The 23,695-nt window shown below is 38.3% G+C and overlaps 1 non-coding gene across 1 annotated transcript; it reads left to right on the forward strand.

Annotated features, from left to right (window-relative positions):
* The first annotated feature begins 8,406 nt into the window (after window positions 1-8,406).
* On the forward strand, window positions 8,407-8,478 carry TRNAK-UUU (transfer RNA lysine (anticodon UUU)). Its single transcript has one exon. It is a non-coding gene; the product is annotated as a tRNA-Lys (tRNA).
* The last annotated feature ends 15,217 nt before the right edge of the window (window positions 8,479-23,695 follow it).

A 23,695-nucleotide genomic window follows, 5' to 3' on the forward strand; every position in this document is an offset into this window, starting at 1 on the left:
ATGATTTCAATGGCGGAAGTGGGTTTTACGGCCAGTAGGGGTTGCGAAATTTTGTTGTAAAAGCAAATTTTAATTAGATTAATAATAAATTTGAACCAGTTCACTAACTGTAGAGAGGCATTTTTTGCCCTCGTGACAAAAATCTATATTATATTTATATTTATTTATTTATACTATATTAAAAGTACGAATGCACTTAATGAAATACCGTTCACTTTTATTTACCCTTTAAAAGTGAAGTTTCCGCTATACAAAATAGTTATTTAATTATTTTTTTAATTTTTAGAATTTTGAACTCGTAGGAACTCCTTTTATTTAGAAATAAATCCAATAAAATTTTACTTTTATAAAATAATTTCCTTATTTAAATTGTATATTTAAGATTGAATTTTCACAAAGACTAGAAATCGAGGGTTCTGTATTCTAAAATAAACCTTAAGTAACGAACACCTTTGACATGAAATGCATCTTTGCCATAAGCTTTTTTTCCTTTTTTTTAAAATCTTTTAAGAATGATTGAAATATTTCTACAAAACAAATATGGTATATTTTCTTTCTATGTTTTTCTTTTGAAACCTTTTCTCCGCCCAAAGACTTTAACCAAAACAAGAATCTGAAAACTTTCAACAGAAATATGCTACTTAATTAGTAAACTTTGCAAAATCTTCAACTAGAAAGCCTAAGACAATATATAACACTCGAAAGTCTACTTAATTATTTTTTACTTTTTTTTAAATACTACTCTGTATAATAATAAAACTCTTTACACATCCAATATGCTCTTTAAAATACTATATGAAGTTCTAAAGAAACTAAGAAAGTATAAGACATTTTTAAAATAGATGTAGGTATTGGGGTACACGCGCGTCGCGCCCCTTAGAGAATTATCATTCGACTTTTTTATCCTTAAAAATCAATTTTATACTAGACAAAATAGTTATTTAATTATTTTTTTAATATTTAAGACTTCAAAATTTACTAAATTTTGTATATTAAACCATTTATTATTTGGACTATTTAATACAACAATTTTGTTGAAGAAAAATAAAACATAAAAATAACACTAAAAATTTCGCCCAATTCCTTTTAGGTAGGAGTCTTTTTTCTCTCACATATTTTAGTGTTATAAATTATAAATGTCTATTAGGTCAATTGAAGTTCGTGAAAAAGTAGTATGTATTCTTGCGTGGGTTGATAAAGTACGTCCATGAATGCAATTTTAACTCCATATAAAAAAATATAGAGATAGAAAGGAGGATAAATAAGTAACATTAAAGGGAAGTAAAGTTAATCTTTTAACAATTCAATTAGATATTTTAAAAAACAAATTAATGAAAAATAATTTTTTTTACTTACAAAAGTTTAAAACTATTGAGGGGAACTTATAGATAAAAAATTTCTATCATAGAAAACCTCATATACAAATAGGAATTCCTTTAAACCTATTCAGTATTTGTACATAAGATGATATTTTCAATTCCCATAAGGAATCTTGGACTGCCTCTCTCATCTAAAAAGTGGAACAAATTGGAATGTCAGCAACTGGTGGACAAAATCACTGAAAGAATCAACATTGTGTACTCTAAGAAATTGCCCTATGCAGGTAGACTTCAGGTAGTACTGGCAGTATTATTTTCCATTCACAGTTTATGGGGATCTGCTTTCACTCTCCCCCAAAGCATCCTCAAAGAAGATGACAAAAAATGCATGGACTACTTGTGGGGTGGTGCAATAGAGAAAAAAGAAGATTTCATTAGTGGCATGGAAAAAAGTTTGTAGACCAAAGAAATATGGGGGATTGAATGTCAAAAATTAAAGGGATTGGAACATGCCATTAGTTGGTAAATTTCTATGGCAACTATCTGAGAAGAAGGATTCCTTGTGGGTGAAGTGGGTTCATGGCATTTACATGAGAACTGTAATATGGCCAAATTTTCATAACATTTGCCATGACATAATATCCATTATAACAAATTTGTGGTTCATGACATTTGACATGATATAATATCCATTATAACAAATTTGTGGTTCATGACATTTGACATGATATAATATCCATTATAACAAATTTGTGGTTCATGATATTTGACATGACATAATATCCATTATAACAAATTTGTGGATCATGACATTTGCCATGACATAATATCCATTATTAGGCCAAGGATTTCTTGCTATAAATAGAGGAGTTTCTCCTCATTTGAAAACACACCAATTCAAGAGCTTTTCACTCTTGTCTTTTTTTCTCCTCCTTTATTTCATTATAGAGTATTTTGTAAGAGAGTGAGTGTTGGGAAATACTTGTGTGAACCCTTTCTTTGGAGTGATCTTGTGAGGTTATTCTCTTGAGGTATTTGGGATTAATTAGAGTATTTACTCTAATTTTGTACTCTCTTTTGTACTCTTGTTGGTATAGTGAAATTGCTCCTCTCCGCTTGTGGACGTAGGTCACCTTGACCGAACCACGTTAAATTTGTATCTTCTTTATATTCTTTAATTACCATTATTATCAACTTCCATTGTCTTTGTTATTGTCATTATACTGTTATTTGGCTAAATTTCGCACTACCCGACTTCCCGATCCTAACAAATTGGTATCAAAGCCAGATCTAATCGGGTTAGTTTAAATAGCCAAAATGACTCTAACAAAGTCTTATGTTGAGAAATTTGACCGAAGTGCAAACTTCGGAATGTGACAATTAAAGATGGAAGCTATCCTAATTCAGGATGGCTTAGATTTGGCACTGCAAGGAAAGGAGAAGATGTCAGATAAAATGACAGACGAGGAGTTTACCGTCATAGACAAAAAGACAAAAACATGTATTATTTTAAATCTTTCAAATGAGGTTTTGCGTGAAGTTGCAGCAAAAAGCTTAGCCAAAGGCATATGAGAAAAGCTTAAAACCCTATATATGAAAAGAACAGTGGAAAACAGGTTTTACCTAAAGCAAAAACTCTACACTTTTCGTATGGCTGAAGGTACCTCTATACTTACCCATCTTGATACTTTTGATTCTCTTCTTATGGATTTAAGTAACATAGATGCTGAAATCAAAGATGAGGATCAAGCTGTGTTATTGCTTGTTTCCTTACCCCAGTCGTTTAAACATATTGTTCTTATCATATGTGTCCCAGTCAGAATTTATTTACCACATATAAATCTATTGGAGGTAGAGTTGTCTTGATGGGCAACAATGCTGCCTGCAAAATTATTGGATAAGGTACAGTCCGAATCAAAATGCACGATGGTATGGTGAGAACTCTCACCAATGTTAGACATGTTCTTGACTTAAAGAAAAATCTCATCTCTTTGGGCACTCTATAATCTCTTGGGTGCAAGTACACAGGTGAAGGTGGAGTTCTGCAAATTTCTCATGGTGCTCTGGTGATCATGAAAGCATGCAGATCTGGTATATTATATACTCTTTTGGGATCTACTGTTACAGGTGCTGCTGCAGTTTCAATATCAGATAAATCAGATTCTGACATCACCAAATTATGGTATATGCGATTGGGGCATATGAGTGAAAAAGGTCTTTTCATCCTCAGTAAAAGAGGTCTCTTATGTGGCCAAAGTACCGAAAATATGGAGTTATGTGAACATTGTGTGTTCGGAAAACAGAAAAGAGTCAGCTTCAAATCTCCAGCGATTCATAGAACAAAAGGTACTTTGGATTATATTCATTCAGATCTTTGGGGTCCTTCACGTACCCCATCAAAAGGTGGTGCCAGGTATATGTTAACTTTCATTGATGATTATTCAAGAAAAGTTTGGGTTTATTTCCTGAAAAATAAAAGTGATGTTTTCTTAAATTTCAAACAATGGAAAGTTTTGATTGAGAAGCAAACAGGAAAACAAGTTAAGCGGCTTAGAACAGATAATGACTTGAAATTTTGTAATGATGAATTCAACGAATTTTGCAAGAATCAAGGAATTGCTCGACATCGTACTGTGAGAATGACACCTCAGCAAAATGGTGTGGCAGAAAGGATGAATTAAACTCTTTTGGAAAGGGCTCGTTGGATGATTTCAAATGCTGGGTTGACAAACACCTTTTAGGCAGAAGCTATCTCTACAGCTTGTTATATTATCAATCGAGCTCCTTCTGTACCTTTGAACTTTAAGGCTCCAGAGGAAGTGTGGTCAGGTACTCCTGCTAATTATTCTAATTTAAATATATTTGGTTGCCCTGCATACATGTATGTAAATGATGGAAAATTAGAGCCAAGGGCTAAAAAGTGTATTTTCCTTGGGTATGCCTTTGAGGTGAAAGGATACCGACTATGGTATCCTAATCCCATGGCACCAAAAATTATAATTAGTAGAGATGTAACCTTTGATGAATCCTCTATGTTACATTCTAGAAAAGAGTCTTCTAGTTCTTACGATACAGATAAAGGAAAATGTACACAGAACCAGGTGGAGATTGAGGTTGGCATTCCTTCTGAGCCAAGCTCATCAACTTTGGAGCAAAATACAGTTGAAACTCCTGAAGTTGAGACAAAAGCTGAAATTCCTAAAGTTGAGACTCCTGAAGTTGAACCAGAAGAAGAGGAGTATTCTATAGCCAAACATAGACCAAGAAGAGAAGGTAAACAATCATTAAGGTTTGGAGATTATGTTACATTTGCTTTTTCAGTTGCACAGGAAACTGAAGAAATTAGAGAACCATCAAAATATTCAGAAGCAGTTTCTGGTGCTGACTCAGCCAAGTGGCTGATTGCAATGAATGAAGAAATCGAGTCTCTCCACAAGAATGGTACTTGGTCTCTTGTGAAGCCGCCATCAGGAAAAAGAATTGTTGGTTGCAAATGGGTCTTCAAGAAAAAGGATGGCATTCCAGGGGTTGAAGATGCAAGGTATAAGACACGATTAGTTGTAAAGGGCTATAGTCAGGTACAAGGAGTTGATTTTAATGATATTTTCTCACATGTTGTTAAACATAACTCTATTCGTGCCTTGCTTGTCTTCGTTGCCATGTATGATTTGGAATTAGAACAACTTGATGTTAAGACAACTTTCTTACATGGCGAACTTGAGGAACAAATATACATGCATCAACCCGAAGGATTTGAAATTGAAGGAAAAGAAGATCATGTTTGCTTGTTGAAGAAATCCTTGTACGGATTAAAGCAGTCTCCAAGACAATGGTATAAAATATTTGATTCCTTTATGTTGGGTCATGGTTATTCGAGGAGCATGTATGATAGGTGTATTTACTTTCGAAAGTTAAATGATGGTTCATTTGTGTACCTATTATTATATGTTGATGACATGCTCATTGCTGCTAAGGATTTAACAGAAATTCACAATTTGAAAAGTCAGCTGAAAAGTGAATTCGAGATGAAAGATTTGGGAGCAGCTAAGAAAATCCTTGGCATGGAGATCAAAAGAGATTGAAAAGCCAACATGTTATTTCTGACTCAGAAGAAGTACTTGGAGAAAGTCTTGGAGAGGTTTGGCATGAAAGATGCTAAACCAGTTAGTACCCCTCTTGCTGCTCATTTTAAGTTATCAGCTGCTCAGTCCCCGCAGTCAGAGGAAGAAGAGAGGTACATGGCACATGTTCCTTATTCCAGTGCAGTCGGCAATATTATGTATGCAATGGTTTATACACGTCCAGATATTTCACAAGCAGTGAGCGTGGTAAGCCGGTATATGGCTTGCCCTGGTAAAGCACATTGGCATGTTGTGAAATGGGTTCTTAGATACTTGCGAGGTACTTCAAATACATGTTTGGAGCTTGGGAGAAATACTAACACTTTGGTTGGTTTTGTAGACTCAGATTATGCAGGTGATCCTGACAAAAGAAGATCACTAACATGCTATGTATTTTGCATCGGTGGTTGCACTATTAGTTGAAAAGCTACATTACAACATGTAGTAGCTTTATCTACTACCGAAGCAGAATATATGACAGTGACCGAGGCGATCAAAGAAGCTTTATAGTTGAAGGGTCTATTTGCGGGACTCAGTTTACACCAAAGTGGTATTACCATAATCTGTGATAGTCAAAGTGCTATTCACTTGACTAAAGATCAAATGTATCATGAGAGGACGAAGCACATTGATATAAAGCATCATTTCATCCGAGAAACCATTGCTGAAAGAAAAGTCTTTGTTCAGAAGATCAACACTAGAGACAATCCTGCTGACATGTTCACAAAACCTCTTCCAGTGTCCAAGTTCAAGCTTTGCCTGAACTCGATTGGTATTTATGAAGAATAATTTTGCCTATTGAGGTTTTTGCAGAGAAGGTGAAGCAAATTTACTATATATAAGCCAAAATTAGGCCAAGGTGGAGATTTGTAATATGGCCAAATTTTCATGACATTTGCCAAGACATAATATCCATTATAACAAATTTGTGGTTCATGACATTTGCCATGACATAATATCTATTATAACAAATTTATGGATCATGACATTTGCCATGACATAATATCCATTATTAGACCAAGGATTTCTTGCTATAAATAGAGGAGTTTCTCCTCATTTGAAAACACACCAATTCAAGAGCTTTTCACTCTTGTCTTTCTTTCTTCCCATTTATTTCATTATAGAGTATTTTATAAAAGAGTGAGTGTTGAAAAACACTTGTGTGAACCCTTTCTTTGGAGTGATCTTGTGAGGTTATTCTCTTGGGGTATTTGAGATTAATTAGAGTATTTACTCTAATTTTGTATTCTCTTTTGTACTCTTGTTGGTATAGTGAAATTGCTCCTCTCCGCTTGTGGATGTAGGTCACCTTGACCGAACCACGTTAAATTTGTGTCTTCTTTATATTCTTTAATTGCCGTTATTATCAACTTCCATTGTCTTTGTTATTGTCATTATATCGTTGTTTGGCTAAATTCTGCACTACCCGGGTTTTCGATCCTAACAAGAACATATACTAATATTTGGACACATAAACCACCTCAAGATTGCAGTTTGTATTAAAAGAAGGTAAATGCACTGAAAGATATCATGCAAAGATGGTATACTCAGGGAAAATATAATTTGAAAGAGAATGGGCAATACTCAATAACTAGCAGCTACAATGCACTGGTGGGACAACAAGGTTGACTAAATATAGCTGAATTAATATGTATTGCACTTGCCCAACCAAAACACAGATTTGTCGTTTGGTAAGTTGTGCAGGGTAGGCTGCTGACTAAGGCAAGATTGAGACATTTTCATTTTCCAGTAGAAGATGATACCCGCTGTCTTTATTCCATCCAAGATGTGGAGACTTCATTGCATATGTTTACAAATTTTGACTGGATATGAGAGGTGTAAGAAGGCATTCAACAATGGACAGGAATTCCTATACGAAAAGGAGAAGTTCACAGGGTGCTAGGAGTAAAGAGAAGGAAATGGCAACAATTTCAAAAGGAGTTAATTGCAGTCATCTGGGGAGCAGTGATCTATCATGTATGGAGAGCTAGCAACTGGAAATATTTTAGAGTAATTAATGTAAATACCGATGTAGTGCTGTCACAAATCAAAAGAGAGATTGTAGATAGAATAGAGCTACTCCAGAATTCCAGGAAAGCTTGAGGTTGTCATAGTTTGATACATAGACTACTTTGTAACTAGATGATATGTCGGAGGCTTGTTCTTCCTAGCTTTGAAAGAAAGGTGCTCTTTAGGTGTATTTTTTTTTTTTTGCGAGTTATGGTATTATTTATTATATATATATATATATATATATATCAATGATTATAGAATTAATATTTTTATTTTCAAAAACTGATACTTTTATTTATAATTAACACTACGACAAACATAAAGCGCAAAAGTTTGGATTTTATCATTTGTAAAAAGAATTTTTGTAGATAAAAATATAGTTATAATTAAACATTTATATATGATATGAGCTAAACTTAATAATTTAAATCCCCAAATAATAAATTATTTCGTTTAATAATTTAAAAAGATAATTAAATATTTGAATTAAAATAAATCAAAATATAAAACAAAATCAATTATAATATTAAAAATTAAATTGTTAAAATGTAAACTTTAAGAAACAAGGATGAAATAGTAGAAGACAAAATGTATTCATAAAGAGATTTCAGGTGAGACACAATTTAACATATTTGTATATCATATTATAAGATATGTATAATTACAAAATAATATACAACTAATTTAACTAAATTCATCATCTATGCATATTCAGAAGATATTGAATACAATTACTATGTTAGTGTGAGAAAAATTATTTTCAATGTTTAAACCAATATTACATTTTATTTTAACGTCAATATATATACTTTTAATTGATAGACATTATACATATGTGCAACACACGTATCCTAAAATTAGTTTGATAGAAGGAGATGACACGATGGAAATACTACTTGCTATTTGTTTCTTTCTGACTATTTGTTCTATAATATCCAACACTTCAGTAGCCAGCCTTCTTAGCTCAGTGGTAGAGCGGATGGCTTTTAACCACGTGGTCGTGGGTTCGATCCCCACAGACGGCGTTTCTTTTTCAAGAACCAATCCAGATTTTCCTAATTCTTGAGTTTTGGTAATATCCAACTCAATAACCATTTTTGAACTGATAGAAACCAATGGAAAATGAGCTTGTAGAAAGGGAGGAAAAAGATGTATAATAGCAATGTTTTCTTTTTTGGTTTTATTGTGGATTGATTAAGGAAAGAAATTGTTATATTTTTTGCGATAAACCCAAATATTCTTGTTATTTGAGTTATAAACTAGATAAAAAGACATGTTTATTAATTTTTATGATAGTTTTTTTCATAAACTTCAATGATTTTCTACGTTATTATAAGATTAAGAACATGTAAATGAAATATGAATTTTCCTACTGACTTTATCACTCCTTTTTTTTCTAAGTATAATAAGTTAGATACACTTCTTTCCTCGCTTTCCTTTCATCTGGATTTATCAATTTAATTAGTAAATGTAGCTACATAAAATTTCATTCCTCCTATCAAAAAAAAAAAAAAAAAAAAAGATAAATTACAGGCACATTTACGTATCAACGCTCTTCTTCACACGAAGTTGCTAAAAAGAGGGCTTAGTGATTTTTCAGATGTGCTAGGTGTCGAGGACTTAAAAATTACGCAAAGACAAAAAATTTAGTACACGATTAGCGAAACACTTTTTGAAGCTTAATTTCCCACAAGTATCTTCTATATTATTTGATATATATTAAAATATATCACATTTTTCTCTGGACATCTTAAAATATTTGTATCATTGTTTTTTTTTTTGTTGAGGAAATGGAACTACTTATATATTAATACTAAAGTTGGTTAATAGTGTTACATCCCATAGAAATGCCTCTTAGGGCATTTTGATTGCCAAGTTCCGCTAGCTTAATACAGGTATTATCTGTAGTAAGTCTAATAAAATGTGTTCCTTCTCTATCCGCCAGATACTGGGATTCAACAAATGGAGGTGGAGCTGCAAAATACATCAGTTGATGTAGGTTGGACTGCTTAGAAGCTTCCTTAGCCAAAAAGTGCGCCTCTTGATTTCCCTGCCTGAAATTATGCCTGACCACCACTGTCTCTAACCGGAGCATTAAAAACCTGCAATCACGAATAATAGCGTCATATGAAGGGTAACCTTGTTCAAGGCTCTTGATTACTTCTGACGAGTCTGTCTCAATCTCTATTTGAATGAGCTGAAGCTCGCATGCCAAATGTAGGCCTGCTTTTAGGGCGAGTAGCTCAGCTTGGATAGGAGATGATGTGTAGGTATAATCGTAGAAACCGGCCACCCAATCTCCTGCATTGTTTCTGATTACCCCGCCTAGACCACTGCGTAGCTTATTATTCTGAAAAGCTCTATCAGTGTTGAATTTAAACCACCCTAAAGGGGGTTTGTCCCAACTGACTCTGATAGGCTTTTTCTTATCAAAACTTTGCTCTTTGACTGCGAGGAGTTTGTATTCCATTGCCTGTTGAAATACGAGCTTAGGACATAAAATGTGGTTAGTATTTTCCTGATTATTCTTGTTTCTGTTATTCCAGATATTTCATAGTGCAAAAGGAAAAAGATCCGCCCAGCAGATATATTTGTGATGGAGATTGATCTTAAGGTCTTTAATTACGAGCAACCAATGAGTGTCTCCACTAGCTAGAGGGTTAGAGACACCTAGGCTTTCCCAAAAAGCTTTAACTACAGGACAAAGTATGAAGATATGGAGGATAGTTTCGCGATCATTTCTACACATAGGACAAATGTCATCGATATTTATTCCTATATGATTTATATAGGATCTGCAAGGGAGTCGATCATGGTAGCATTTCCAAAGAAGAAATTTGATCTTTGTGGGTGTGTGAATATCCCAGATCCTGGAGAAGTCCTTATTAGTAATGCTTTAATCATCAATAAGCTTATAGCATGAGCTAGTACTAAATTTACCACTACTATTGAGAGACCATATAGAGACATCATGGTTGGTATCATATAAAGGGGTTGGGATAATATAAATTTGGTCAGTAATACTACTAGAAACACAAAGGATAACTTGAAAAAAATTCAGGTTTTATCCTGTAACAGGTTTTTGATTTTTAGATTATAGTCACTGATATTAAGGGATCCATGGATTGAATTCCTAGCTAAGAGATTCGCTATTTGGGATCCATCGAGAGTTCTATATGTCTAGTGTTGATTTAGAGCAAATGGACCATAAAATTCCTTTGCTACAGTAATTCCAACCCTTAATAATCGCACTCAAAATAAAAGAAGTATTAATTTTTCTGGTACGTGTGGCGTAGTTAGCAATAAGAAGATTAGACCAAGGAGCATACGAGTTGTTTAGCAATCTCCAAGTGAGCCCTGTGAGTAGAGCCAGATTTTTAGACTTAGCTTTTTTAATACTAAGACCCCCACTGACTTATTCCTAGTAATATCATTCCAACCTAGCAAGTTCAATCTCTTATGATCCTCGGTACTGCCCCAAATAAAGTTTCTTTAGATTTTATCAATAACCTTTAGAATTTTTTGAGGTAGAAGAGTAAATTGCATTGCATGATTTGGAATAGTATTGAGGGAAGAAGAAACAAGGGTAGTTCTACCAGCTATAGTCAGACAGTTTGTTTTCCACTTTGATAGTATAGAATGCATGTTGTCAATAATGAACTGGAAGTCAGTAGCCTTTGGCTTTGTCACGATCCAAAATCTAACTAGTCGTGATGGCACATAACCCAACCCGTTAGGTAAGCCAACTTTCAATTATCCAATTTCAATAATAATTCTTAAAGCAATTTAAGTGAATAAAGATCTTAATCTTATACAATCCCCAAGAACTATTAGTACAAATCATGAGCTTCTAAGAATAGTACAACCGACCCCATGTACTGAGTAAGTAACAAACCTAGTCGTAGATTGAAAGTAGTGACGAGCTTCTACCAAGGTCGGATCCATAACCAATAGTCCACAACAGTCCATAACAATATAAAGCAAATAATACCAGAAGTAACTCAGAAATAAAATGCTCAGCCAAATCATGATTTCAAAAATAATAGTTCTTCCTTTCAAATACATCAGTGAAAACCCAAATCGTTTGCCGAAGTTGCCAAAAATATGAATAGTTTGAAAATAATAATTTCTCCCAAAATCTTTTCAATAATAAATAAGATATTTCATTTTCCTTCCGGATAACCCGTGTAAAACAAATGCATCACTATGCCCATCTGTAAAAATGTGTGAGAAATCATGAATGATGTGATATTGTACAGCATGAGAAAAATACATTTCTATGCATGTATGTCATGTGTGCATGCCAATGAGATGCAACTCAGTGATAAAATCATAAACAGCCCCTCGGGCAGAACATCACTCATATACAGCCCCTCGGGCAAATATCACAGTCACTCATGCCTCTCGGGCATACCTCACCATCACTCATGCCACTCGGGCATACCTCACAATCACTCATGCCTCCTAGTCACTCGACACTCACACTCAGTAGGTACCTGCGGTCACTATGGGTGTGTACAGACTCCGGAAGGGCTCCTTCAGCCCAAGCGCTAAAATCTGCACGGACAACTCACGTGCTTTAATAATAAAGTATATAAAGCATGCTGCAGGCAGGCAGCCCCGATCCACATAATAATCCTCACAATTAGGCCCTCAGCCTTACTCGGTCATCAATCTCTCCAGATTCTCGGACTCACAATATCATGAAAATAGCCCAAAAATGATGATATGATGTATCAATAAATAATAACAGAGACTGAGATATGATATGCAATGAAATGAATATGACTGAGTATGAATTTTTAATTTAAAATAAATAATTCACAGCAATATGACCTCTGTGGGTCCCAATAATACTGGCACATAGCATCAACATGATTTTTAATATGCTTTTCAGCTCAATTTCTTTAACTCATAAAATCGCATGAAAAATGCCAAGATCATTTAACTACAAAATTCCACAGAAATAATTATGTCATAATTTCTATAGTGCACGCCCACACGTCCGTCACCTAGCATGTGCATCACCTCCCAATAATTCACGAAATACATATATTCAGGGTTCATACCCTCAACTCCAAGATTATAAGAGTTACTTACCTCGAACAAGCCGAATCCAATGTCGAGCAAGCTAAACAATGATCCAAAAATCCCATTATGCGCGTATCAACTCCCGAACAGCTCGAATCTACCATAATTAATTTGATTCAGTCCACACAATTTATAGGAATTAATTCCATATCAAAATGCTAATATTTTCCACAAAATCCGAAATGACGCCCCAAAAATTATCCGTAGAGCCCACGTCTCGAAATCCGACGAAACTCACAAAATACGACAACTCATCCAATTACAAGTTCAACCATACTAATTTCACTCAAATCCGATTCTAAATCAGTATTCAAACTTGAAAAATTCATTTTGTGACATTATAGAATTTTCCTTCTATTTCTCTTGAAGATTCAATAATCTTATACAAAAAATGAAGATTAATTCATGGAATATAGTCACAAGGGAGTTAAGAACACTTACCCCAAGTTGTGTGAAAAATTTCCTCTCCAAACTCGCCCAACTCGAGCTCCAAAATTCGAAAATGGGTGAAAATGTCGAACCCTCGAATTTAAGGTTCTATCCCAGCGATTTCCGCATCTGCGGAAAAGGGGTCACACCTGTGACCCTCGCTTCTGCGGACAAAATTGCGCGCCTGCGGAAATAACCGGCCTTCTCAAATCTCGCATCTGCGGCGCCTTCTCGCATCTGTGGGCTCGCAGATGCGCATTCCCCTTCGCACCTGCATTCGCCCCCACGCCAGCCCCAGTCCGCATCTGCGCCAACACCTTCGCACATGTGGCCTTGCAGATGCGGCAAATTCCTTGCACCTGTGAGCACTTCCCAGTTCCATACTTGGCCACTTCTGCGGCTGATTTCGCGCACATGCGGCTTCGCACCTGCGATCAAAAGCTTCGCAGGTGCGATCACACCAGTAGGCAGCAGTTCCAGAAATGTTTCAAGTTAAATTTGATCCGTTAATCATCCGAAACTCACCCGAGCCACTCGAGACCCAGTCCAAATACACCAACAAGTCCTAACACACACCATTGACCTACTTAAGGCCTCAAATCACATCAAACAACCTCAAAAATACGAACTACACACGGATTCAAGCCTAATAAATTTTGAAATTTCTAAATTCTACAAACGACGCTGAAACCTATCAAATCACGTCCGATTGACCTAAAATTTTGCACACAAGTCACATTTTATATTATGGACCTATTCGAATTTTCAGAATCGAATTCCGACCTCGATATCAAAAAATCAACCCCCCGATCAAACTTTCCAAAAATTCATCTTTCGGCATTTCAAGCCCAATTCCACTACGGACCTCCAAATAATTTTTCGGACATGCTCCTATGTCCAAAATTACCTTACGGAGCTATTGGAATTATCAAAACTCTATTACGGGGTCGTTTACACATAAGTCGACATCCGGTCACTATTTTTACTTAAGCTTTAAACCTTGACACTAAATGGTCCAATTCATTCCAAAATCTCACCGGACGTGAACCATTTACCCCGGTAATTCACATAACAACTGTGAAGTATAAATTGAGCAGTAAATGGGATTGTAATACTCAAAATGACTGGCCGGCTCGTTACAGGCTTGTGACGAAGAATTGGAAAGCCCAAATATTTTCCAAAGTTGCTACTGATTTTGATATTAAGTAGAGTGGAAATATGAGTGGGTGTGCTTTTTGGACAGTTCTTGGAGAAAATGATCTTAGATTTTATATGATTAATTTTATGTCCTGATAAAACACAAAACATATCCAGACAATAAAGGATTGTATTGCTAGATTTGTCTTTAACCTTTGCCATGAGTGTGAGGTCGTCGGTAAAGAATAGATGAGAAAGCGGGGGGCTTCTGTTATTAAGCTTAATAGGGTCCCAATTTCTAATGTCTACCTAGTGATTTATAAGCCTAGATAAAATTTTCATATAAAGTATAAATATATATATGGTGACATAGGATCACCTTGTCTAATACCTAGGCTAGGACTAAAATAGTTTGTTCTAGAACCATTTACTAGGATCGAGATGTTACTGGTGGAAATACAAGTCATAATAAGCTTAGTAATTTTTGGAGGAAAGTGGAAGTATCTCAAGGTTCGGTAGATAAAGGACTATTCTAGTCTATCAAATGCTTTTTCTAGATCAATTTTGAGGATCATATACGCATTAAAATATTTGAAACAGTTAAACTTAGAAAGGATTTCTTGGATAACAATAGCATTATCACTAGCTCTTCTATTTTTAAGAAAACTAGATTCAAAGGGACTAATAAGATTATCCAGGAAAGGCTTGAGTCGATTAGAAATGATCTTAGTGATAATCTTATAAGTAGTATTACATAGACCTATCGGTCTAAAGTTATTAAGATTGTTCGCATTTGGAATTTTGGGGATGAGGCATAAATACGTATTATTGGTGGCTGAATGAATAGTTTGTGATGAAAATACATTATGGCAAAAATCTACAACTGATTGACCCACCACTTTCCAGTTTTTTTGGAAGAAAAAAAGGGTGACATCCGGTCCTGGGGCTTTAAAGGGTTTAAATGAAAAAATCGCCCTTATAACTTCACTATCTAGTAGAGGTCTATCTAGTGAAGAGAGGTCGATATTATTAAACGGAGTAGGATCATTTAAAATGCTTTTTCAGTTGGTATCAAGATGTGAGGTACGGAACATATCCTGGAAAATGTTTTGTACATGAGCCATTATGGATTGATGATCATCAATCCAGTTCCCATCTCATCTTTTAAACAAGTATGTATATGGTTAGAACAGGTCCTCGATCATGAAGATCGATCGATGATGGCATCTCAGTCAAAAGGTATCTACATGGAGGGATCGAACGAATTCCGAGATGGGGGCGTCAAGCATCGGGGCAAACATCGACCAACACAGGTCCCGAACATCGATGCCCGAAAGTGATCACCAAGCTCGAAACCAAGGCCGAGGTTCCGATCCGACACCGAGCTCGAGTTAGTATCGAGCTCACAGACAGAAAACTGTTACAACCGCACCAAGGGAGAGAATCTTAGCAGAAATTAAGGAGGAGACATACCATCTTGGGTCCTCCACTAGTAATATTATTCTACTATATTGTTATAGATAAAGTAGTAATCTTTGGCTATAAAAGGAAGATAGATTGTAATAAGAAGTCAGGTTCTGGCATATTAAGAATTCATTGTGTTTACCTTTCTAAGCTCACTAAGTATCTTCGTTCATCATTTCTATTTCACATAAAAAATATGTGTATTGTTATCTTCAGGTCAAAGGAATCTACCTATCCTTAGAACCATACACAAATTCAATGTTATCTGATTTTTGGGTAAACAGTCTGGCGCCCATCGTGGGGCTAAGGATAATAAGTGATTATTTAATACAAATATACAGTACACTCCAGCTTACAACTTCATACCAGCAATGGCTCAGCCAATCGACCTCGAAGCCGGCCTTTAGGATGAAACCAACAACTTAGTGTCCGGGGCCGAAAGGCTACCCAACAACAGCAACGAGGCTCGAATCGAGGAACCCGAAATTCGAGCCGAAGTACTAGTAGATATCAATTCACGAATAGCTCTAGAAGTGAATCAGCATTCTGAGCAGGAGAGAAGCGTTCAGGGCGGCGCTCGACCCATAGCCCGAGACACCCACAATACGGGGGAAATCGGGGTCAGCTTGCGTATGATTTTCGAAATGCTACAAGCCCAACAAGTAGCGATAGCTCAGTTACAGAGCCAAACTCACATGCAAAGTAAGCCAAACTCCAATCCACTTCTTCGAGAAGTAACCCCAAGAACGGAGCCCGAAACAGTGAAATCAAACGAGCGAGAATCAGGAACCACTCCTGAAATTGCTAAATTGATCGAGAAACTCACAAAATGAGTTGAAGCCAACGACAAAAAATTCAAAACATATGATGCTAGGATCGATCAGATCCCGGGGGCTCCGCCAATGATGAAAGGGCTGGATTCGAAGAAATTCATACAAAAGCCTTTTCCATCGAGCGCGGCACCAAAACCAATCCCAAAAAAAATTCCGTATGCCCCTAATTCCCAAATATAACGGTACGACCGATCCTAACGAGCATCTCACCTCCTATACATGTGCCATCAAAGGCAACGATTTGGAAGACGATGAGATCGAGTCCGTATTGTTGAAAAAGTTCGGAGAGACCCTCGCAAAAGGAGCGATGATCTGGTATCACAACTTGCCACCAAATTCTATCGATTCTTTTGCCATGTTAGCAGATTCGTTCGTAAAGGCACATGCTGGTGCCATAAAGGTCGTAACGAGGAAATCAGATCTATTCAAAGTAAAACAAAGGGGTGACGAAATACTGAGGGAATTCGTATCCCGGTTTCAAATGGAACGCATGGATTTGCCACCAGTCACAGACGACTGGGCCATACAAGCTTTCACCCAAGGGTTGGACGGACTGAGTTCGACAACATCACGTCGGCTGAAACAAAGCTTGATCGAATACCCTGCAATAACTTGGGCGGATGTACACAATCGGTATCAATCGAAAATTAGGGTCGAAGATGATCAATTGGGATCTCCGTATGAACCCACGCGTCAGAACCACACAACCACTAAAATTCTGAAGGAAACCTACAGAGAATAAAGGCCAAACAGAGACCGACACCAGCCGTACGTCGCAGATCAGATGAATCACAGTTCGGCACATGAGACAGTTCGGAATAACCGAAGGTATGATCGGGGGCAAAATTCTCGGGGACTTATGAGCAAGAGAGGCTTTGATAAATATGTCGATCCTATAGAAGTTCCTCGATTATCGGAATATAACTTCAACATCGATGCATCCGCCATCGTATCGGCTATCGGACGCATCAAAGATACCAAATGGCCTCGACCCATGCAGACCGATCCGGCCCAAAGGAACCTCAATCAAATATGCGAATATCATGGCACCCATGGTCACAAAACGGAAGAATGCAGACAGTTAAGAGAGGAAGTGGCCCGCTTGTTTAACAAAGGACACCTTAGGGAATTTTTGAGTGATAGGGCGAAGAACCATTTTAAAAACAAGGACTTCGGCAAGAAAAATGAAGTAGAAGAACCACAGCACATCATTCACATGATCATCGGCGGCGTCGATACCCCTCAGGGACCTATGCTTAAACGCACTAAAACGTCGATTGTGAGGGAAAAGCGATCTCGAATTCAAGATTACACTCCCTTAGAGATTTTACCATTCAATGATGAAGATGCAGAGGGAATCATCCAACCCCATAACGATGCACTGGTAATATCCGTACTCATGAATAAAATTAAAATTAAGCGTGTGTTAATTGATCCAGGTAGCTCGGCCAATATCATCAGATCGAAGGTCGTAAAACAGCTCGGCCTACAAAACCGGATCGTACCCGCAACTTTAGTTTTAAACGGATTCAATATGGCATGCGAAACTACCAAAGGCGAGATAACCCTACCGTTAAACGTTGCCGGAACAATTCAGGAAACAAAGTTTCACGTGATCGAAGGCGATATGAGATATAACGCCCTCTTCGGAAGGCCGTGGATACACAACATAAGAGCTGTACCTTCGACCCTACACTAGGTCCTCAAATTCCCAACACCAACAGGTGTCAAAGTAGTGTACGGAGAACAACCAGTCGCAAAGGAAATGTTCTCTGTCGAGGAAGCAAAACAAACATCTTCGTCTTCGCCGGTGAAAGGATCGGGTTCAAAAGGAGGCACAGTCGAAGACCGGAATACCAAATAGCAATCAAAGACATCAGCCTCGACCCAGCCAGGTAAGCAGAACATCGAAGAAGACAATGATCAGCGGATCCCTCGATCCTTCGTGACCCCCGATGCCTCCGATGCCACCAAGTCAATGATTGAGGAATTGGAGCAAATCATTTTGATCGAACATTGGCCCGAACGAAAGGTATACCTGGGAAGGGGTTTGAGCCCCGAACTCAGGAAGAAACTCATTCAATTTCTTATCGATAACATCGACTGCTTTGCCTGGTCCCATTTAGATATAACAGGAATCCCGCCGGACATAACAACACATCGACTAAGTGTGTCCCCTAGATTCAGACCGGTGAAGCAAAAAAGAAGACCCCAATCGGAGGTGAAGCACGCATTCATAAAGGATGAGGTAACTAAACTGCTCAAAATAGGATCCATTCGAGAGGTGAAATACCCCGAATGGTTGTCCAATGTGGTCGTAGTGCCTAAAAAGGAAAACAAACTTAGAATGTGTATAGACTACAAGGACTTGAACAAAGCATGCCCCAAAGATTCTTATCCACTGCCCAACATCGATCACTTAATCGATGCCATGGTCGGCCACGAGATCCTTACTTTTCTCGATGCCTATTTCGGGTATAATCAAATCCAGATAAACCCGGAAGACTGGGAAAAAACTTCATTTGTAACCAAATATGGAACATATTGTTATAATGTAATGCCCTTCGGGCTAAAAAATACAGGAGCTACTTATCAACGCCTAGTAAATGGAATGTTCGAAGAATAAATAGGTAAATCAATGGAAGTCTATATTGATGACATGCTAGTTAAGTCCCTGCGCGCAGAGGACCATTTGACCCATTTGCAGGAAACATTCGATATTCTGAGGAAATACAACATAAGGCTCAACCCCGAAAAATGTGCTTTCGGAGTCAGCTCGGGTAAGTTCCTCGGCTTCATGGTATCAAATCGGGGAATCGAGATTAACCCCGACAAAATCAAGGCCATTGAAGACATCACCATCGTGGACAGCGTGAAAGCTGAACAAAGGTTAACAGGAAGAATAGCAGCCTTAGGCCTATTCATTTCAAGATCATCAGATCGAAGCCACAAATTTTTTTCTTTACTAAAAAAGAAGAACGATTTTGCCTGGACACCGGAATGCCAACTAGCGTTACAAGAACTGAAACGATATCTATCAAACCCACCACTGCTGCACACTCCAAAAACCGACGAAAAACTTTACCTGTACTTGGCAGTATCAGAAGTTGCCATAAGCAGTGTCCTGGTTCGAGAAGAGGAAGGTACGTAATTTCATGTTTACTACGTAAGTCGGACCTTAGGGAAAGCGGAAACTAGATATCCGCACTTGGAAAAATTGGCACTTGCGCTGATTAGCGCCTCTAGAAAGTTACGACCGTACTTTCAGTGCCACCCCATAAGCGTATTAACCACCTGCCCACTTCGTAATATTTTACATAGGCCCAAACTATCAGGCCGATTGGCCAAATGGGCCATCGAACTCAGTGGGTATGATATCGAATATCGAACTCGAACGGCCATCAAGTCTCAAATTTTAGCAGAATTCGTGGCCGATTTCACGCCTACCCTCGTACCCGAAGTCGAAAAAGAACTACTGTTAAAATCAAATATATCGACGAGGGCATGGATCCTCTTTACGGATGGAGCTTAGAACGTAAAGGGGTCCGGGCTAGGCATAGTTTTGAAATCTCCCACGGGTAACATTATTAGGCAAGCTATTAAAACTATCAGGTTAACTAACAACGAGGCCGAGTATGAAGCCATAATTGCAGGTCTCGAGCTAGCTAGAAATTTGGGAGCGGAGGTCGTTGAGGCCAATTGCGACTCTTTGCTGGTGGTGAGTCAAGTAAACAAAACCTTCGAAGTCCGAGAAGGCAGAATGCAAAGGTATTTGGACAAACTGCTTATCACTTTGCACCATTTCAAACAATGGAGCCTACGACATGTTCCACGGGAACAGAATAATGAGGCTGATGTGCTTGCTAATTTGGGATCATCGGTCGAGGTGAATGATTTGAACTCGAAAACTGTCGTTCAACTTTCAAGATCTGTAATCGAAGAAGGGCACGCCGAAATAAATTCTATTATCTTAACCTGGGATTGGAGAAACAAGTATATTGAATACTTAAAAAACGGAAAGCTTTATTCAGACCACAAAGAATCCAGGACCCTTCGGACTAAAGCTGCTCGATTTACTTTGACTGCGGACGGAACATTATATCGAAGAACATTCGATGGACCGATGGCGGTATGCATAGGTCCGGGAGATCCCAATTACATCCTCCGGGAAGTACACGAGGGCACTTGTGGCAATCACTCCAGTGCCGACATGTTAGTTCGAAAAGTGATCAGAGCAGGGTATTATTGGATCGATATGGGCAAAGACGCAAAAGAATTTATTCGTAAATGTGATAAATGTCAAAGGTTTGTGCCAATGATCCATCAACCCGGAGAGCAACTTCACTCGGTCCTATCCCCATGGCCATTCATGAAATGGGGAATGGACATCGTCGGCCCCCTACCATCGACCCCAGGTAAAGTCAGATTTATTTTGTTTATGACTGACTATTTTTTTAAATGGGTTGAAGCGCAGGCGTTCGAGAAAGTAAGAGAAAAAGAGGTTACTGACTTTGTATGGGATCATATCATATGCCGATTCGGGATACCATCCGAAATAGTATGTGCTAATGGAAAGCAATTTATTGGCACCAAAATCACAAAATTCTTCGAAGACCACAAATTAAGAAGGATACTATCAATCCCGTACCACCCCAGCGGAAACGGACAAGCCGAATCGACAAACAAAACTATTCTTCAAAACCTGAAGAAGAGATTGGATGACGCTAAGGGAAAATGGAGAGAAATATTGCCCGAAGTCCTTTGGGCATACCGAACAACATCAAAATCTAGTACAGGGGCGACCCCATTCTCCTTAGTGTATGGCTCCGAGGCATTGATACCAATCGAAGTCGGAGAGCCTAGTCCCAGATTTCGATTCATGACGGAAGAATCAAATAACGAGGCTATGAACACCAGCCTTGAGTTATTGGACGAAGGACGAGAAGCCGCCCTCATTCGGTTGGCCGCACAAAAGCAACAAATCGAAAGGTATTATAATCGAAGAACTAAACTTCGCCACTTCAAGCCAGGGGACTTGGTGTTAAGGAAAGTCACCATCAATACTCGGAATCCAAACGAAGGAAAACTAGGACCAAATTGGGAAGGACTGTACCAGGTGCTCGAGAACTTTAGGAAAGGATCGTACAGGCTCGGCATCATAAACGGCAAACAGCTATCAAGCAGTTGGAATGTATCACATCTAAAACGATACTACTGCTAAGGTCAGACCTTCCCATATTTATTCAACTGTCCCGTACAGAAGTTCGAACAAAGAACAGAAGTAGATCTTTTTAAGCAAATGGGTTTTTGCGGCAAGGTTTTTAATGAGGCAACCATCGATCGTGCTGTGCTTTTAAACAATATCCGAGGCTTTCGACCCTTAGCCCAATCAGCCTCGAATACCGGGGGGCACCAGGCCCTCGAATACATCGAGTTCAAATGCATGAAAGTCTTCTCACAACAATAGAGGAAAAATTGTAAGAGCCAAAATAGTCAAAATGAACCATGCTCATATAGATTGGCACAAAACATATGTACAATGACTTGAGATTTATTATGCAACCGGGATTAACAGTCACTCGACCATTGAGCCTACGGGCCATATTATCTCGAGTTCGAAATAATCACTCGAATATTAAGCCTACGGGCTACCTCTATGCCGAGTTCGAAACACTCACTCGACCATTGAGCCTACGGGCCGCATTATCTCGAGTTCAAAATAACCACTCGAATATTAAGCCTACGGGCTACCTCTATGCCGAGTTCGAAACACTCACTCGACCATTGAGCCTACGGGCCACATTATCTCGAGTTCGAAATAACCACTCGAATATTAAGCCTACGGGCTACCTCTATGCCGAGTTCGAAACACTCACTCGACCATTGAGCCTACGGGCCACATTATCTCGAGTTTGAAATAACCACTCGAATATTAAGCCTACGGGCTACCTCTATGCCGAGTTCGAAACACTCACTCGACCATTGAGCCTACGGGCCACATTATCTCGAGTTTGAAATAACCACTCGAATATTAAGCCTACGGGCTACCTCTATGCCGAGTTCGAAACACTCACTCGACCATTGAGCCTACGGGCCACATCATCTCAAGTTCAAAATAAACACTCGAATATTAAGCCTCTGGGCTGCCGAGTTCGAACAAAGGACCCAATCGAGTTTGAAACGTTGAAAAAGCTACGTTTACTCAGAGTTTACGTTAATCATCACATTATCATCAACTCAACAAGCAAAATGTCACTCCAAATCTGATCGATCAAAATCGACCTTGTTATATATATATATACAAAATTGCCTACGTAATTAATTTACAGATATGAATAATTAAATTCTAAGCTTCTGGGTCGGGGTCTTCCCCATCCTCGGACCCGCTTTTGCTACCATCATCGTTATCATCATCATCATCATCATCATCATCAGAAGCCAAAGCTTCAGCTTCCGCTTCAAGCTAATTTACCTTTCTTACCTCTTCGGTAATGTCAAAACCTCGAGCGTGTATCTCTTCGAGGGTCTCCCTCCGAGATCTACACTTAGTAAGTTCGACAACCCAATGAGCTCGAGCATCGGCAGTCTTCGCCGTTTCTCGGGCCTCCACCTGAGCGGCCTCAGCATCAGTTCGATATACAGCAATAGACTTATCCGCCAAAACTTTCGACGACTCAACCTCTGCCTTAGCCTCAGCAAGTCGTGTCTCAAGCTCATCGATTTTTTTAGCCTGAACCGACACCTTTTACTTGACGTTTCGAAGTTGAACGTCAGCTGATAATAGCTTTGTTAAGATGGTTTCTTTCTCCGCGGCCAGGCGGTCAATGATCTCCTTCCACTGGTTGCATTCGGCTCGGATTTGATCGACCTCCTCTCGAAGTAACCCGATCTTCTCGATTTTTTGCTGCAACTAAGACAACGAAGGGTTAACTTCCACGGTCGAGTCGAATCCATACTTTAACAGAACGAGGCTCACCTGCTAATCGAGCTCAACCTCTTCTTCATGGACCTTAGCCAAATTCGCTTGAAGATCCTTTATAGCCTCGTCCTTTTTGCTGCAAAGAAGCCGAAGGGCATTTCTTTCACCTAGGACCTTCCGGAGTTCGGCCTCATACTGGCTAAGATCAACTCGAAACCTACCGATGGCCTGCACAGTTAGAAACATGAGTCATGTTTGGAAAAGAACAAAGAAACCAAGTATGGAAGAATCATTACCCGAATAATAAAACGTTGAGCCTCCTCTAACAAAAGAGAAGCATCACCGATATCGGAACTGTCATCAACACCA

The sequence above is a fragment of the Nicotiana tabacum genome, chromosome 9 (assembly GCF_000715075.1).
Source record: "Nicotiana tabacum cultivar K326 chromosome 9, ASM71507v2, whole genome shotgun sequence".
In the NCBI taxonomy this organism is placed as follows: domain Eukaryota; kingdom Viridiplantae; phylum Streptophyta; class Magnoliopsida; order Solanales; family Solanaceae; genus Nicotiana; species Nicotiana tabacum.